Consider the following 19,636-nt stretch of genomic DNA (forward strand, 5'->3'; position numbering starts at 1 on the left):
CACAAGTGTTGTCAAAAGACAACCAAGAGAAAAAATATTTACTATGTGAAAAATTATTACAACCACACTACAAAATATTTAACTCTCACATGCCCAAAAGCTAAAGTACATCCAAAAGAATTTCCCTTTAATTCTCTACTAGTATAGCTAATAGCTTCTATTACACCACTTGTATTTTGGTGATTGACATACATTTAATCAAAGGAAAATGTTCTATTTATAGGCTAAGAATTTTTCATCCTTTGTTCATTTCCAATGTTAGATTTGGCCAATTTTTTTTTTAAAAAAAAAAAAAACTAACAAATTACAATGTCTGCGGCTGCGGCAGCGGCGGTTTAAGGTTAAATTTGAGTTTCAAGAGTTGTTTCGAGAGTTCCCCTAGAAACTGGGATCAGAAAGCAGTCGTCTTTGCTTCCCAATTGGCGCGCGAATTGGAAATTTTCAAATGAACCCCAAAAAATGGAAAGACGGCGGCTGATTCTTACGGATCGTTTCAGAGGGGGACTATTGATTTTCCCGACAAACCGTTGCCGGAGAAAATTGTGGTGCTGTCGATGTCGATGAAGGTGCAATTTTTTTCCTGCCAACACTTCCTTTTTTTGGTGAGAAAGAGTATGTATTTCTAACGCACTTATTAATTATTTTTCTTGGCTCTTTGGTATAACAGTACTAGGAAACTTTGTGTCGGCTTTGAATAGATTTATAGCGGATCGGTATTCGTTGAATCATTCAGTTTCAGAGTACCATGTGTACGAGTTTTTCAGGGTTAGACTTCTTTTTTCACAATTTATTTACTTTTTCTGTGAATAGTAGTAGAATGAAGTTGGAAAAGAACGAAAAGACACCTTAATGTTAAAAAGCGAATTCCAAAGAGGAAATAAGAAAAAAAACTGACTCTTCATCCCAAAAGGCTGATTTTAATGTCATGGAGATCTATGAAATGGTTGTAGGCACAGACAAAGGCTTTAATGGGTTTTAACTGTAAGTCCAGTCTTTGTACTATCATTTTGTGTTCGAATGGTTTATATGTGAATGCTTCTTGCCATTTGTATTACAAGTTTTGTTGGTAATTGTCTCATTCTGTTTGAAATTTCCGAGATAAAATTGCTTCCATGTTCGAGTTGCAGTAACATGATTGTTTTACCATGCAGTCGGGGACATGTGGTCTTTGGTTTAGTAGTTTTACTTTTGTCCTGTATTTCTGTTTTAGATAGTCAGCTGTTGTTTTGATATTGATTTATGTTTGTTCAATAAATTTTGTAATTCCTTGTTTATTTTATTACAGATATGGAATTGTTCTCGTGAGAAGGTATCTGTAACATACTTGTTAACTCCTCTGTTGATGTTGATGTTGATGCATATGTATTTAAATTAATGTGACAAAAAGGCATGCAGTAAGATGCTGCTGCTACTACTATATGAAATTCATCAAATTCCTTGTATAAATTGCGCTGATTTAGACTTTAATTTTGGATGAAAGTTGAAGGCTCTCAACCTAGGTGTAGTCCTTTGTGGTTTATTGCAACTTTAAGTAAACAGGCTAAGTAGATCCATGTTAGGAAGTGATTTGAGGAATTTCTTCTTTCATCCGGTAAAAAAAGGAATAGTATCTGATTAACCTCATACATCAGTTGTAAACTTTTGCGAACTTGCTAATGTTTCTGCATTTGCATGTATTTTTTTTGTTTAATAAACTTTTCTGAAAAAACATTCAATCCTTTAACTTTTGTTGAGTTTGCTTTGTCTAAGGACTATTTCAGAACATGCCCTGGTTTCTTGTTTTGACAGCCAATATCCGTGTTCACGAGTTCTTCAATACACCGTATTTCAAGAAAGGTATCCACCCCCTCCCAGGTGCTCAGATGACCCTTCACAAGTTATCAGATTCTGTAGCCTTTCGGTTGTAACGTATGTATGCATACCATCTTCTTTAATAATGCATTTGTCTTTGACCTCTGCGCATAAGCTGGTCTTTCATAAATTTATGAGTAGGTCTCGGCAGAATGTATTAAGGCCATACAATTGAGTGGTTAGAGAAGCACTATCCTGGACTTTTCCAGAGATTCACTTTGGCAACCATTTTGCTCTTGACGGCAAGTTAGACCTAAATCAGAAATGCCTGTATGCACATGATCCCTTAACATTTATTTTCATCCATGAATTCCTTTAATAATCTCAAGCATGCTTGTTTCTCTATCATTTATATAAATGCAAGTATACCAGCATCTCTTCGCGATAGGTGTCTTGATGAGTTTATTCATTCCCTGAGAAGTTTTTTCTGATTTCTTTTTCTTGCTGAATTAATTCTTCTTGCAGGTCATTAGGAGCCAAAATTCTAATTGACGATAACCCGAGATATGCTCTTGAGTGTGCTCATTGGCATCAGAGTTCTGCTGTTTGATTACAAGAACTCGTATCCATGGTGTAAGACAATCAGTGGAGGAACACCCTTTGGTGACCAAGTACATAACTGGGAAGAAGTGGAATGACAAATAGCGTCGTGGATCCTTAGTTCTTCTATCCTCTAAGATGGTCTCTATGGTCAGGATCCTACACCATAGTCTTGTGAACTGTTTCTCATAACCCTAAAACATTCGATAGGGCCGAAAAATCAAGCTTATTATTTTGCTCGGGGGCGAATCAACTGTAAGGAGACCAGCCAAAGATGGGGACATGGTTGTACTGGTTAACATGGAAGGCAAAACTGAAGGAATGTGAGTGAAATAATGCATTTCTTATATTTCTTATTGACTTGCATGATGCAGAATGCCCTTAGAACTTTCATGTAAATATAAATTCATAAAGCTTGAAGGTTACTCCATGATTCACTGAAGCAGCAAAGGTTACTCCCATCATTACTTCACATGTACTAGCAAGCATAGCATTAAAGTATGCTTATGTCCCTTTATCATTTTATTTATATGCTTATACATCAATACTAGTATATACCCATTTTACATGACTCATATAGTCGTCATTTGAGATGATAAAAATATTTGTATGAATTGAACAAGAATATTCACATTATATATAAAACCATTTATCTACTCTCCCCAAGATATTATGAGAGATGATGGTCACTCTGCTTTCTCCATCAGTTTGATACCATAGGCTTGAACAATATCCAAAGCTGCAACAAATCATATTAGTTAAGCGTAATATATCCAACGTAATGAATCAAAGTAAGAAAATGCAGTTTGTATGGTGAAAATTACCAGGTATATAAACTTCAGGAACAATAGGCCTCAACACCTCGTGTTTTGATCTTATTTACAAGTAAAAGCTGAAACCATCAGAGTTGCAAACGATTAAATTGGTAGCACTTTCTATCGTAAATGATTCATGTATAAGAGGAAGAAGTAAAAATACCATAGCTCCAATTGCTACTGGAACACCAACAGTAAGGGCCATTGCAGAAATCGTTTTTCCATTCTTAGCCTTCCCAAATTCCAGTAGTGTCCCCGTATGATGCTCGGTCTGTTTGCTACCGGGGAATTCTACTTCGACCTCGTGGTGCAACAAAACCATGTCCTGAGCATTCAATCAAACAGCTAGTGAAAAACTTAATCTTACCTTTTTCATCAAATTAGTTTTCCTTCATTTACAAGTAACTTTATATACCTGTTCTGTATCAGAATATGTAAGCCTTTCTTCCATGCGATGACATATTACGGCGAATGCACTTTGGCACGAAACAGGGATTTCTGTCTGATCCTTTAGTCCCAAAAACCTGAAAGAGGGAGTTATAGCCTGCAACTTTTGATTGCTATGTCAAAACAACAGGTAATTGTTATTAGACTGTAAACTGGCTTACCGATAGTTTTGGCAACCTTACTGCAACTCCTCGCTCCTTACAATGTCCGAGTTCTATGATCCTTTCGGTTATCATTTTTCCCCAACTGAAGTTTCATCCATGTCTTTGGTATCGATTTGCAAAAGTTCACAGAGGAAATTTCTAAATGTGGGTCGACTTTCTTGTTGAAGAAGTGGAAGAGTTTCAGCATTGAATAGACCTATTCTTGCAAGTGTGGCCATTATCTCACTGAAACCTGTCCAAGATATGAGATATTAAGATTCAAGTTTCTGGCATCGAAGTTTAAACAGAATAAGATTAGAAAAGAGGGGCTTTCCATGCCTTCGTAGCGAAGTGTTCCTCGGATATGGTTGATGCTTCATGTCTGATCCCGTAAAGATCACCATAATCAATGAGTTACGATTAGGCAAGCACTCCAATGCAAAAGCCGGAAGATCGGGTATCCGGAATTTCACAGCCGAATCATACAGGTCATTCCCTGAAAACATGATCGCTAAGTACAACATGATCTAAAACATGCATGAGAGTATAAAAGGAAGTTGACTTGATGCACACGTAAATTTTCTTTGACATGTTAAAGACGTTGACATTTTACCATTTACATACAGTTTCACCCTGATATTTGAATGTGGCAGGATTTTGCCCGATCGAATAGCTCCGGCTGGATTCCAACTGACAAAACCAACAATACAGTCAGGAACGGCCAATGGACTGACATTTAACTAAGGTGCTAAACATGAAACTCTAGTGATTTCCTTTAATTTATATGAGTAATATCAATGTGAAAGCAATTAGTGGCCTTCTAACTCCAAAGCTGAACCAAATGCACCTGAATTTATATGCAAATGGATTATTTGCAGCCGCTGGAGATGGGATCCCTCCACAATAGGAAGTAAAAGACTTTACTTTGCCCTTTTGAGATGTGCTCGGTTTATCATCTTCATTGCCATCATATGATCTGAAAAGCAGAAAAACATGTTTAATCCATCATTACATTTTCTTATGTATAGGGTCGATCTTAGGATGGTCATATCTTCGTATCCACGTAAAATACTAGCATGAATAGACTGAAAGATTACCGATTCCAGGATCCAACCCCATTTCACCAAGAATGGTAATGCCAGCGTTCTTGGCCTTTTCCTCCATCATTGACATGGCGTTGTCGACATAACTTGCTGTCACAAGATGCTTTTTAAGCTGCATAAAGAGATGATGTTTTGATAAAATAAAATTGGGTATTTAGTGTTCATGATTTTTCATGTGCCGAATTATGGTCGAGAAAGTACCTCGATGCACACGTTTGCCACGGCAACATGACAACTAGCTGGCAACAAACTGATAACGACCTCAACCTGTTAATGGCACAGAAAGAATGATCTCGGCCTCGCAAACAATGAAGCATACTTAGCAAGAGGCTTACCAATCAAAGTAACACAAGACACTACCTGCGAAATATACTGACAAAGAGCTCCATGATCAGTAACATCAAGCTCAACAGCCTTTGTATTCGGAATCCCTTGAATTATCTGGCAATTGGCAAATCCACAATATCATCAGAACATAAACTTCGAAATGCAAAAGAGCAAAATCGGGATCGGGATCTCTAAACTATGACCTCTTCAGCATCTTTAAGGTACAGAGATGCAACAATAACATGAACATCCATTTCCTCTTCCGAATCATTTCCGAGACACGTTTTATACCATTGGCGAGATGAACCAGTTCCGATAGATGCTAAAAACTCGCAGGCTGGTTGACAGACCCGACCAGCACCGAGTATAAGAACCGATGTCTTCGTTTTCGAGTCGGATTCCTTCTTCATCCCAGTTTCCTGTAGCTTACCAACCGTGAGGGAAATCTTATTCATCTTGATTCCGGATTCCATGGTTTTCGCTTGGATTGGCTATGCAAGTTAATGAATCAATGATCTGATCCAGAACTTTACCATCATCTGCACCAACCTACAAAAAACACACGGCTTCTTGTAATGAATGCAGCCAAGGAATTCTTGATGAATTGAAATTCTCTTCATCTAAGAAAAAAACAAATTATGTCCATATGTGAAGTACGTAATTGATATGATCACGCAACCATGGGTAAATCCAAGAATAAAGGTTAATAAATATAAAAATTTACTTAAACAATATACTAATTCAAATGTTTTTTTATATATTAATCAAATAAAGTTGAAACTAAAAATGGCTACCTACTAGTTCTCTGGCATAACCACAGCCACAAATAACCTAAAGCATTAATTATTATACTTACCTCAAGTTCTGAATAACATGGCATCCGTACTCTGACCAACTTGGCACTTTACCAACTGAAATGAACCACCAGCTGCTTCAATTATATCCAAGCCTCATTTACAGATCAAATAAGTGGCCACTCAATGATACCTGTCAACCAACAATTACAGTCAACGGTCCTGATTAAGGGATATAAGGTCAACTGTTGTTTAGATACTTACCAATACAGTGTATTTATTTTCTTGTTCAAGTGTCCATTGGAAAGATTATGGGGTATATCTCTGCAAATCGAGCAAGATGATATACAGATGAAAAAAGTATTTATGGTTTTGGATTATTGAAGATTGAAATTAACTGCTTACTCTGTGTTTGATTTTCTCATACGAGGATATATTCATATAAGGAAGTGAGTGCCCCACCATGGACAATGCAAGCTCTCTTGAGATGTGCAGGTAACTCAGCGAAATCTGTTGTAGCAGCTAAACTACCAACAAACTGTGATAGAATGTCTCCAAAGTGTTGGAAGCCTTGACATATTTAAAAATGGCATGTTAAATGTCATGATTAATATACATTAACCTGAAAAACCCATAAAACGTTGGAAAACCATGGAAAGGGAGATATTGCACCTCTTTTGCAAACTCAGTTGGAAGAATATCAACAGCTGAACATATTATCCCATCATCCATGTCATTGTGGTAGGAATCGGTCGAGGGATCATATCTGAAAAAGCACGATTGACCGTATAATCCACAGCTTCAGAATCAACATCATGGGTGAATGTGAACTAGAAATCCTGATTTCTCTACTTTCAAACTAGCATTGAAATACCTGAAGAAAGGTAGTCAATTGATGTGGTTTGATTGCAAACTCTATTGAGCCCCCTATATCACATGTTATATCAGAGATCCCAATAAGTGGACACCCTTTCTTCTTTAGCTCTGAATCTGTTTGGTACTCAACAATCTAGGAAATCTTCTCTCCCAACATGCAATTCACTGTCAAAAAGAGCAGATTTCAGTGACAGTGTTTGCCTTTATGTTGTCAGCAGAAAGCATCACCTACCAATTACTGATGCATATGGGCTATTTTTTCATGGAAAATGGGATTGTAATGCTCTGGATGTGCATAATATTCTGCCTGGAAATTGATGAGAAAATGAGAAAAAGAACACCCAAAGTTAGCATTATATGATAAATAGATTAGTCTCAATGAAAGAACAACAGGGAATAGAGAGAAGGGATTACTTTATCAAACATTTTTGAAGGATCCTTGTGCTCAACCATGTCCCGACTAGTCACTATACAACCATAAACCTGATAGACCCTCTTTGATGTAACATTCCGTCCCTGAGAGTGATCGTAAAACTTCGATAAGAGCGGTATCAAAGGTGGGTAAAAACTAATATAAAAGATAAGAATAGCCTTTGATTAAACATGCCATATTAAGCATACACAAAGAGTGCTCAAATGGAACTAACCTTCCTGAAGAGTTCTGGTAGTTTGCTTGGTTCAACAAAAGTATGAGGAAGAAGCTTGAACATCTCTTGAGCACCAAGAGAAACTGCAAATTTAATAAGCAATTTGAGGAAATTTCATCAGATTTATCCTAAATAGGAACACTAGTACTAAAAGAAAGCATTAGGCAAGTTTATACAGTATGTATATCTGATAACGTAATTCATACTCTGAAGCAGGACAACAAATATGTCGTGTTGTTATTAATGGCTGACAAAAAGGAAAATACTGAGAAGTTCCAATACCGTTTCCAGAACCGGTGAATACAAAGACTACAGGACATATTCCAGATGGCAATCCCTGAGAAGCTATCTCTTCACCCACAGTGATCGCTGCAGCCTTTGCAGCAGCCAAAGAAGGATACATATATGATGCACCCAGAGAGAGGAAGGGTGTTGAATATCCAAGACATAGATACCCTGAAAATTCGATAAAAAATTCAGCATCTTCACGTACACAAGGATACATTAAGGTCATAGAGCATACGCTGTCCCAATCCGCGTAAGAAATCGATCATGCCTGCTCTGCCAGCATATTTGCCAAAAGCAAGTAACCTTCTACCATGGTCCCCAACAATAAGCTCATAGTCATACAAAGATACCCTCTCAGCAAGGATCTACATGCATGCCATAGACAAGTCATATAATAGCTCAAAGTCATATAAACACACAACACGAGAATTTTTACCTTATCTAACAATGGCATGTTCTCCTTCTGAGCTTTGTGAGTATGAAGAAGAAGGCGTAGGCTCTATCAGGAAGAATCATGTCTAACTGCAAACCAACCAGTTATTTAGGAGTTCCCAAACTATAAAAGTTAATAATATGTAAAGAATAAACCGTGAAGCTCAGCACCTTCGGCTGCTTGATGCCCAAAATAAGACCGCATTCTGACAAGTCATCTGATATTTGACAACCAACATCCTCATAGAGTGAATCATGATGTATGCGCTTTGTCGATGGCTGCACGATTATACGAGCTACTCCAGTTTTTTCCCTCCCACTGTGAAGAAGCCGTGCACAATGCGATGGGGAGAGGAACCCTTCTTTCCCATTATTCACCGACTCGGAAAGAATCCCAACAACTCCATTTCCAAGCATCTTAAACCTTCATAAGACAAAACAAAAAGGAAAGAACAAATAGAACTATTACTTATTACAGTTTTCTTTAGACCGGATTGAACACAGATTTAAAGCCACTTCTTTATTAGTATTTGCTAATGAATCCAACCCAGTGTTGAATACCCTTTCGCTTCAAAGTTCAAAGTATGTTCCTTGTACAATTATGGATCCCATAACAGAATACAAAAAATTACAGCAAAGCAATTTATACCTCTATGGATCAGTGTTGAGTGATCAGTCAATGGAACGTTTCCCATTCAAGAGATCAACTCTAAGTGTATTTTTAGGCTAAAAATCTCATTTGAGAAAGATTCAACAAGAGTTTCCATAGGATATAGATTAGAAAATAGAACAGAGAATTTGGGGGGGGGGAGGCTTACTTGTAAATGAAGAATTAAACATGAGATGAACCCAAATTGGAGCAGCGATCAAACAACTCTGTAAAGGAAAATGCCCATCACTGAATAGTGGAGACTAAAAACTCCATAAACATAAAATTACAGAAACCATATCCTCTATAATAAGAAATGAGTACTACAATTGTGAATAAAATAACGTTGAAAAGAGGAATCACTTTACGTTCAAAGAAAAGGAAAACTTTAGCAGTAAAAAAATGGGGTATTTGCTACCTAGCTCCTAGAATCACCGAAGAAGTTGAACTGCTCTGAGAAAACAGAAGAAAGAAAATCAAACACAGATCAAACAATGCAGGGGTGTGAGAAGAAGGAAGTATAAATAATAAAACGTTTACTTTGGGGTTTTTTGTTTTGTTTTTTTTTCTGGATTTATTAGCTTAAATGATATGCGAATGCATGTATCTGGGTTACTGAAGCTGACTCCGTGAATCAGATTGATGAATTATCACTTTCTTTTTCAGTAAGTTTGGTGATGATGAAGTTGATGATAGGATATGCCGTTAAGGACAGAGGAGATGTGGGTCCCACAATAGAAATGTAGCATATCCAAAACGTCTAACATGGGGCCACGTGTATCCTACATTTTAGTTAGTTTCACGAGCTTATCATGTTAGGTAGCAGTTTCTGCCACCTGGGACAAGTTACCTTACACCACCTATCACGTCTCTACTTAAAAGAAAAGTGGCATCTTTGGTCACGTATATTCGATGGTCGGGTCCAATTCAGAGTCCAAAATGAAACGGGTTTAAGTATTTTCTATATTATATTTAAATATTTTTAAAATTGGTGAGAATGAAAATTCTCAAAATAGTACGTTTAGTTTAAAAAAAAATTTATTTTTAGACAATAAATTTTATTTTTAGTTTTTGAAAATTAGAAAATATATTGGCTAATATAAATTAAAACTTGATTTCAAAACTAAAAATTATAAAATTATATTTGATATCTGATTTTTTTAAAATAGAAATGAAAAAATAATTATTAAATAATTAAAATTAAACTATAATTATTAAAATATTTCATTACATAAATTTAACATGTGATTTATGTAAAAATAAAATAATAATTGATAAGAAATTTTATAGCATAAAATTATTTAGTTTTTAATAAGAATATAATGTTATTGTATATTAAAATTCAATTAAATTTAAAGAATACACAAAAAAATATTGTTGTAAGTAAAAGCATATAAAATGTCATTAAAATAATATATATAGTGAAAATTGACTCTCAAACTTTTGGGGAAAAACTAGTGTATACAACTTTTTTGCACTCAATACAACACTTAAACTGAGAAAAAACAATCTAACTCTTGACAAACGTAATCAAATTTAAATGTTATGATGCTTACATGACAATTCACGAATTCGTATGATAATCTACAATATTGATGTGATAATCACGATACTGTTATGACAGTACACGATGGACAATGTTGTAGTAGATGGCCTTAATTGACTTTTTGGCTAAGTTCTAGGGCATAATTGATTTTTTAGAAAGTTTGATAACTTATTTAATTTTTTATAAAAAATAATAAATTATTTAAATATAAATATAAAAAATATTAAGATATTAAATACATTAAATGTAAAAATACTATAAAAATTAAATTATTAAAAACAAAATTCAATTTAAGGACCACATTGAGTGTAAATGAAGTTTAGGGACCACATTGATTTTTTGCAATATGATATACCATTAATTAAAATATTATTGTTAGAAGGGTTTGAACTTGTGCAAGTTAAGTTAAAATATATATCTCATGTTTTTTTTTATTTTTCAAATTTCCAAAATATTTTTAATCAAAATACTGAAAACATCTTTTTTATATTTTCATATTTTCACTTATTTTTTTATTTTCCACAAATTATTTTTTAAATTTACAACCAAACACGGTTTATTCACCGTTTCCTATTTTCTAATAAAATGAAAATAAAAATAACTTATATTTTCTAAAACAAAAAAAAGTCGATAAAATATGTATTCTAGAAAAATAACGAAAAACTAGAGGCTCCTTTGTGGGAGAATGGTTTTTATTATATATTAGGTCTAAGGATGGTTAGGGTTGATCAAATTAATCTTTTGATTCATCTAAAACCCGATCATAGTATTATATTTTTATTTGTCATTTGATTTGATTTAGATTTAATTTGATTCGATTTTTAAGTTAAAATTTTGTATTTAACTTCAATCCGACACAAATATATATAATATATATGTATATAATTTTATTTTTATTAGAGAAAATAGGAATCTAATTGAAAAATATATATAGAGATGATATTACTATAATTATCTCTAAATATATAAAGAATGATTATATTATTATCCTATGTAGAGTCAAGAAGTTTTTATCATAAACTCGAATTCGATATGACTTTCATATCTTTAACAATATTGATTTGATTTAGACTCAATTTTTTTAAAAAAAAATTAATTTTATAAAATCATAATAAATTAAATTAAAACTCGTTGGAATTGGATCAAATACTCGTCCATAATTGGGTCCAAAGACTACCCTTGATTTACTGTTGGTAGGCAGAATGGCGTGATATTATACCAAATTGGGTAGGTTTTTCACTAAGCTATTGATGCCAATTCTGTTAATTCACAGCTGATTTTAATATATAATGGTATAATTATAATTAAAACAAGAATATTACTGATATTAATAATTTTTGGATAATTCAGTGTTTTATTACCCAAATGGCAAGGTTTAGTTACAACCAAAGAATCAATCAACAAAATAAACAAAAACAGCTTAATTACACAACCAATGGTTGGCTAGACTATACCCAAGCATTACAAAGGAATAAGTTAGCACTATCTAGTCTATTTATGGATTTCCCTAAGACGGATTCCAACCACGTCAACGATTTCTTTAAGAAGATCGTTTGCAGTTCTGAAACGCCCCTGAAACATTCTCCGGTTCCGTTCCTTCCACAAGAAGTAGATGAAAGCATTCTACGAAATCTTCAAAATGATGGTTAAGAGGAACTTTCCTTTCCAAGGGGAGCAAGAATGAGCGACCATTTCATCCCAAGTCAAAGCATAAAAGTTCATCCCATTCAGGTTAATGATAGATTTCCAAAGACCAATAGCCAAGGAGCAATTAGAAAAAAATATGATCTCTAGTTTCTTGATGAGTGCTACAGTTAACACAAAGTTCATCCGTACAAATTCCCATTCTTTGTAAATGATCTCTGGTAGGTAATCTATTCAAAATGGTCATCCAAGCAATCAAGTTATGCTTTGGAATATGTATAGGATACCATATTAAGCGATGCCAAAATACCTTTTGCACTTGTATCCAAATGTTCTCACATATTTCCTTTGTACGCGTGAAACCATAAGCAATAACAGGAAAAGCAGAAGATCTCAATTTTAGAATTCTTTTGAATCCCCAGCTAACGTTTGTTCCAGCCTCAAATTGCCAGAAATCCTACCTTTTAAGAACGTAATTATGAAGCCATGCAACTCAAAATGAACCATTACCAGCAAGAACCTTCCTTATGAGGCTTATAGTGCATGTCTGTTCCAAATTGATGTATTAATCAACCCTAAATCTCCTTCAGATTTGGTAAGGCATATACTATCCCAGCTTACCCGAGCTCCAGCAGCAGGTTTGTCTTCACCTTTCCAGAAGAATCTTGCACAAAGCTGGTCGACTGCTTTAAGAATCGATGCTGGAAAGACAAGCTGCCTGCACCAGAAATTGCTGATGTTGAATAGAACGGAACGAATTAATTCCAGTCTGCCTGCGTAACTAAGGTTCCGAGCAGACCAGTGATATTAATAATTGGATTTCTTTATTTATTTCTTTTGTCCCTATCTATTGAAATGTGACATCCAATATTTTAATGATTACCGTGTCTCAATTATGATTGGATAATTATGCAAACTTTTCATACGGAATGGGCGAATATTAAACGTCACGGACATAGTTTATCTGCTTGGTCTTTATGGCGCGAGACGTCTTTCAAATAAATCAATCTTATTTCTAACGATTTGCGTTTACATTTCAATCATGAAATATGTGATACTTAATAAAAAGATGTTCTCTTCGTAAATTAATCGTTTATTATAATTTATTCAAGGCAGACAAGTTATATATTAGTACACAAGTTACTAAATATGATTTTACAATTCAATTAAAGTGTAATATTTAATAAAAGTTGGACTTCAATCTCACAACTCAACCAAGAGTATGGTATGTGACCATCATGTCTCGAATCAATGACGAAATTCGACGATAGAATTTTGGGGAATCAATTTAATTTTTTTTTTTAAAAAAATTAAAGGTTCAAATTAAAATTTTTAAAGGTTTAGTTTACATTTTCCCCTAAAAATTGAGGTATAACTATTTTTTTTTTAAATTGAGTGACTTAATGAGAATTTCTAAAAATTATGGGAGGGGTTTAAATAATAACATTAAAAAATTTTAAAGCTTAATATGAATTTCTAAAAATTTTGTGAAGGACAAATTAAACTTTTTCAAAGTTTAAGGGTCTAAAATTAATTTTTTTTCCAAATTTTTTGGAGGCACGGCCCCTGCATGTCTCCATTGTGATCCATTCCTACCTTGAATCGTCCTCAAATATTTGACGCGACGACCGAATTAAAAAATATTTTTTAAAATTGTTATCTATTTTAGATTAATTTTTGAAATCTATTGTAGGTCTGAAAATTATTTTTAGTAAGTGTTGATCATTCTCAAATTTCATTAGTATTTTTCTTGATATATTGTCTCTTGTTGGAATTAAGATATTTTTATGATTTGTTTTACAAAGACTAATCCTTTCCAAGATTCATAACTCTCTCTTAAAAATATTATGATTCTACATTTACCAAATTATACAATGGATTCCACTTTCTTCTTAAAAGCAAAAATGGTGTTTATTTAAAGAAGGCAGATAATGTGTTATAAGATTGGTAATGGATATAAGCAACCTCTAGATTACAGAAAGCAGGGAGTCAACACGACAAGGGGAATCCGGGAAGGTCAGCCCCATTGGGCTTAAACCTTCATTGCCAACAATGGGGAAACCAGCCCAGAAACAACAAACAATACAGTCCAATTAAATGCAGGATTTTGCATTCCCATGGTATCAAACACAAGATCTGCTGCTCTACCACTGATCCTTTAACCGCCCTCACCAGATGGACCACGAGTCTGTGTATATATAAACCTGTCAATTAAATTCGGGTCGTACCTTAAATACTGGACTGCGACTCACTAGAGATACACATAACTACATAAAGAACCGGCCACGTTAACATTCCCGAATTAATGTCTGAACAAAGTCGGACATAAGACAATTTTGGTATAATGTGCGCCTTGTTTGACAATGCATTAAAAGTAAAAGTGAAATTATATGTTATATTTGTTTTGTTATACATAATAACCACCCTATTACTCACGCTACATTAAGACTACTTCTTTATAACAACAAAGCAGCCATTCATTTGCAAGCATAGCTAAGATACTATCGAAAATGTCATGTTAAATCCAATCTCATTAATTTTATTTTTACTTGCATCAAATTTAAAATTTATCATATCAAATTATATTGATATATTTATAAAAAAAATATGTTAAATTTTATCATGAAAGATAGAAATTTAATGAAGAATTCATTCTAAGCTCTAAGTGAAAATAGGTCGAGAGATAAGGATATATACTTAAAATCACTCTACTTAGCGGCGGAACTTGGTGATAGAATTTGGGGCAAATTAAAACTTTAAAAAGTTTAGAGGTTTAAATTAAAATTTCAAAAATTTTGAAGAGTAAAGTTTACATTTTTTTCAAAAAAAAATGGGGTCTAATTAAAATTTTTAAAAATTTGAGAGGCTTAATGAAAATTTTTAAAAATTATAGGAGGAGTTTAGTTAAGAACATTCAAAAAATTTAAAGCTTAATATGAATTTCTAAAAATTATGTGGAGACTAAATTATTTATTTTGAAAATTTTAAGGGTCTAAAACTGAATTTTTTAAAATTTTGAGCGAAGAGATGAACTCCACTTAGTTCCGCCATTGACTCTGCTCAAATATTATTATTATCAACAAAACTGTATTACTTACGAATGAACTACTTCTTAAACCACCAACTTTAATAACATTCCACATAGCTTGTAGTATGAATCATCACAACCATCATTCCATTAGACTAATCTGCTATAGAATAAAAGAAGGGGGGAAGAAGAGGAGAAAATAATCATATTAACGACGATTTTATATATATATATATAAGATTGGTGACTAGAATATAAAAGGGATAATAATTCGGTGACTATAATAAAAAATATAATAATTTGATGACCAATAGAGTAGTTTACCCTTAAAATTTTCATTCAATTCACTGGAATTGAGGTATATTTGCACTTATTATTTCTTTCTACAATAAGCTTTAAATGGATGGGCCGTGGATATTCTTTTCTTGGTTATTTTTTATAATATGAATACATATATACATACGTAATTACATATGTAAATTGAAATATTATTCACTAGTTTCTCCTCAGTGATTCTCTTAACTAATTGCATTAGTTCAGCTCAACTAAGCTCATAATTCGAAACTGTCTTGCATCGACAAAATCACTAATTATTTATATTCGCCTGAGAAATACATTTATGTATAAGTTCATCTGAACTTGTAATTTAATAAGTTTAAAATAAAAAAATGATGTGATTGACACATAAATTAAAAAAAAAACAGTTCACATCAACCCATGCAGTTGCCAGGTAACTCTTTTGTTTATGATTTAATACTTGAACGATTAAAATAGAAATAAATAAAAAATTTAATAAGTAAATTATATTTTTAAAATTTTATGACTAAAATAAGAGTAGTATGATGGAGTTTATAATTTACATTTTTTAAAGTAATGATTTGATTGTTTTTGAAAAAAAATAAATAAAAAGATAAATTTGGAGATATAAAAGGAATTGATTATATTTATTAATATGAGGTGAATATAAAATAATATTTATTTAAAGATTATTAACTATTGATAGTAAACGTTTATATTTTTACACATGTGATATTTAAATTCAAAATTTTAAATAATAACAATAATCTTTAATCATCGAAGTCATTTAGTATGTGTAAAAGAATCGATTATATTAAGAAAAAAAACTAAAGCTAGAAGGATTTGATGAGATAAAGTGGAATTGGACACTTTCCCAAGCCCAGTAGGTGTGGAAACTAGGACCATCTTATGATCAAACATACTTTTGACGTGTCTATATTTGTTTGAAAATTGAAGAGAATAATCAAAGATGAATTATTGTCTAATTGAAATGGGAAAAAAGATTGCATGATCAGATGAAATTATTATGTGCAAGTTTTAAAGATTAGATCGATGGGACCATGCACATGAAAAAGTTATCCAAGATGTCCTTACCCGGCTCTCTTTTATACGTTATGGAAAAACAAGCATACCTTTTATTTATTATTTTTTAAAATATTTATATTACTTGAGTAACAATTTAGATTAAATATACTTTTATATAATTATCAATAACATAATAATAAGTATTTTTTTATCATTTATATATTTTAAATAAAATAATAAAAAATCATTCGTCTAAAAATTAATTGCCGAAATACACGTGGCAATAAATGAAGGCAGCTGAAAAACGCGCTTTCGCGTCATTCTGATATAAATCCACTCTTTAGTCAGTTAGAGTTTACTCTGCTTCTGATAAAAGAAGCCATGAATATTTTGCTGCAATTGATGTCATTAATATGGTGCTACAATATATTTCACTTAAAAAAACCAGTAATAGTAATTTATGTAGATAAAAAATAAATTCACCGCCGACACAAGTAACAATGGCGTCGCTAAAAACAATGTCACCCAAGTCAACAGTCATCTTCAAGACTCAACCTCCCTTTTAATTCCCTCACCTCCCGCTCCATCTAACTCTAATTCACTCCATAAATATTCGTTACACTCTCTCCGTCTTCTTCACCACATGGTAAGCTTCTTTCTTCAATTTCAAAGTACAAATTTTCATTTCCACAAAAAACCCAACATGCCAAATCTCCCCTCACCCTCATTCTCTCTGTCGGTTTTATTTGTCGCGCTTTGTTTCTGCACCAGCTCCAACGCCGGCAGCAGCAACACTGATTTTCTCGGAGCTGAGTGTTTAACTGTGCCGGCGGCCGAGTTTGCTGGCTCTCTAAGGACCACCATCGACGCAGTAAGAAAGTGACCCCCATCGTCTCTCAGTTTGGTAACCTTTTTGGTGATTTTCGACTTTCTAATGCCATTTCTGATTGCCTTGATCTCCTGGATTTTTCTGCTGATGAACTTAGTTGGTCCCTGTCTGCTTCCAGAATCCAACCGGTACTTCACCATACACCTCTTTTGGTAAAATTGTAGTTTTCATCCCTATAGTTTCTCAAACCTTTTATTTTATGTCACTAGTTTTATAGTATTATTTCTTAGTTGAAATAGTCGACACCATTTATTACTTTGATTAAAACAATAATATAGATTTTTCTTTAGGGAAACCATTTCAGTACATAAAAATGCATGCATGATACTTAAAAGCAATAGTTAATTTTGAACATAAAGGGGACCAAAAGAAGAATTTTACCTATATTAAGGCCTCTAGTTAATTGTAGTTCAACAATATAATTTCCTAATTTGCAGGTAATAAACATAACAGCACTGGTGACGTATCTTCTGATTTAAGGACATGGTTAAGTGCTGCAATGGCGAATCAGCAAACATGCATGGAAGGGTTCGATGGTACAAACGGCATCGCCAAAACGGTAGTATCCGTGGGTCTGAACCAAGTCACTTCACTGGTCAGTAACCTTCTCACCATGGTGCACCCAGGTTCCAGTTCCATGTCCAACGAACCCGCCGTTTCCGACACTATCGGTGGCCGAAAAAGTGAAATGAACTCCCGGTTTCCGACGTGGTTCAAGAGGGAAGACCGGAGATTGTTGCAAGCAAATGGGGTAACAGCTGATGTTGTGGTTGCAGCAGACGGGACCGGGAACTTCACTACGATAATGGATGCTGTGATGGCGGCTCCAGATTACAGTATGAACAGGTTTGTTATTTACGTTAAAAAGGGTTTGTATAAAGAGAATGTGGAAATCAAAAAGAAGAAATGGAACCTTGTGATGATCGGTGATGGAATGGATGTGACAGTCATATCGGGAACCGAAGCTTCATTGACGGTTGGACCACGTTTCGGTCTGCAACTTTTGGTGAGTACATTACTTTTTTTTTATAATGAAATTGCAAAATTCTATTTTCTATCATCTCGATTCATACTCGAAAATTAAAAGCTATCACGTGATCACGATCCATACTAATGATTGTGGAATGTTATTGTCCTAAAATCTGCAGCTGTAAGTGGAAGAGGATTCTTAGCAAGGGACATAACATTCGAGAACACGGCAGGGCCTGAGAAACACCAAGCGGTAGCACTTCGATCCGATTCCGACCTCTCGGTTTTCTTTCGATGTGCCATTAGGGGCTACCAAGACTCGCTCTACACTCACTCGATGCGTCAATTCTTCCGTGAATGCAAGATCACCGGCACCGTGGATTTCATATTCGGAGACGCCGTCGTGGTGTTACAAAACTGCCAAATCCTAGCCAAGCAAGGCCTATCGAACCAGAAAACACGATCACCGCACAAGGTCGGAAAGATCCAAACCAGCCGACGGGGTTCTCGATCCAATTCTGCAACATCACAGCCGATACGGATCTGTTACCTAATGTTAACTCGACTGCTACGTACTTTGGGAGACCCTGGAAACTGTATTCAAGAACAGTTTTCATGAAATCATACATCGGTAATGCTATAAGGCCACAAGGGTGGCTTGAATGGAACCAAGATTTTGCTTTGGACACATTGTATTACGCCGAGTTCATGAATTTCGGCCCGGTGCCAGTCTCCAGGGCAGGGTTCAGTGGCCCGGCTACCACGCTTTGAATAACTCGGCTCAAGCTGGGAATTTTACGGTGGCTCAGTTCATTGAAGGGGACTTGTGGTTGCCGTCGACTGGGGTTAAATATACTGCAGGTTTGGTAGTATAATTAAGCAATCAATGGACTGTCATTTGTTTTTGTTGTAGTATAACATATGAGGTTATTTTGTGTTATTCTTCTTCTTCTTTTTAAAAAAAATATTTGTTTAATTTCTTTTGTATTTGAAAATTCAGAAGATAATTACGTTTATGTTTATTTCTTATGTTGGGACAAAAATTAATTGGGAAATATAATTATATACTAATCAAGTCATTATCATATGGTTGTAAGCTTGGGTGTTATAACAAGTAGCCATTCCTTTGAAATTTAATGTAGTACGGGACACGTATGCGGTCATGCATGGGGGCAAGCGTATATGTAAGGTCGCGTATTGTTCCATGCTCCGTAGAAAAATACGCACATTATATACTCCATTCAAGGGGTTGATAAAAATCTCAAGTAATATCCACGCGAGGATCATGATATCGAGGTTCATGAACTACACATTAATTTTGGAAT

At 34.2% G+C, this 19,636-nt stretch overlaps 1 long non-coding RNA gene and 2 pseudogenes across 1 annotated transcript; 2 read left to right on the top strand and 1 right to left on the bottom strand.

Moving 5' to 3' along the window:
- Positions 1-334: 334 nt before the first annotated feature.
- LOC120192474 lies at positions 335-2,792 on the top strand. Its single transcript, XR_005522778.1, has 6 exons — positions 335-566; positions 668-765; positions 1,286-1,309; positions 1,789-1,908; positions 1,993-2,121; positions 2,317-2,792. It is a non-coding gene; the product is annotated as an uncharacterized LOC120192474 (long non-coding RNA).
- Positions 2,793-2,884: 92 nt separating this feature from the next.
- Positions 2,885-9,369, bottom strand: LOC120192473 (annotated as a pseudogene).
- Positions 9,370-17,123: 7,754 nt separating this feature from the next.
- LOC120192388 lies at positions 17,124-19,217 on the top strand (annotated as a pseudogene).
- The last annotated feature ends 419 nt before the right edge of the window (positions 19,218-19,636 follow it).

The sequence above is a fragment of the Hibiscus syriacus genome, unplaced genomic scaffold (assembly GCF_006381635.1).
Source record: "Hibiscus syriacus cultivar Baekdansim isolate YM2019G1 unplaced genomic scaffold, ASM638163v2 tig00116975_pilon, whole genome shotgun sequence".
Lineage (NCBI taxonomy): Eukaryota > Viridiplantae > Streptophyta > Magnoliopsida > Malvales > Malvaceae > Hibiscus > Hibiscus syriacus.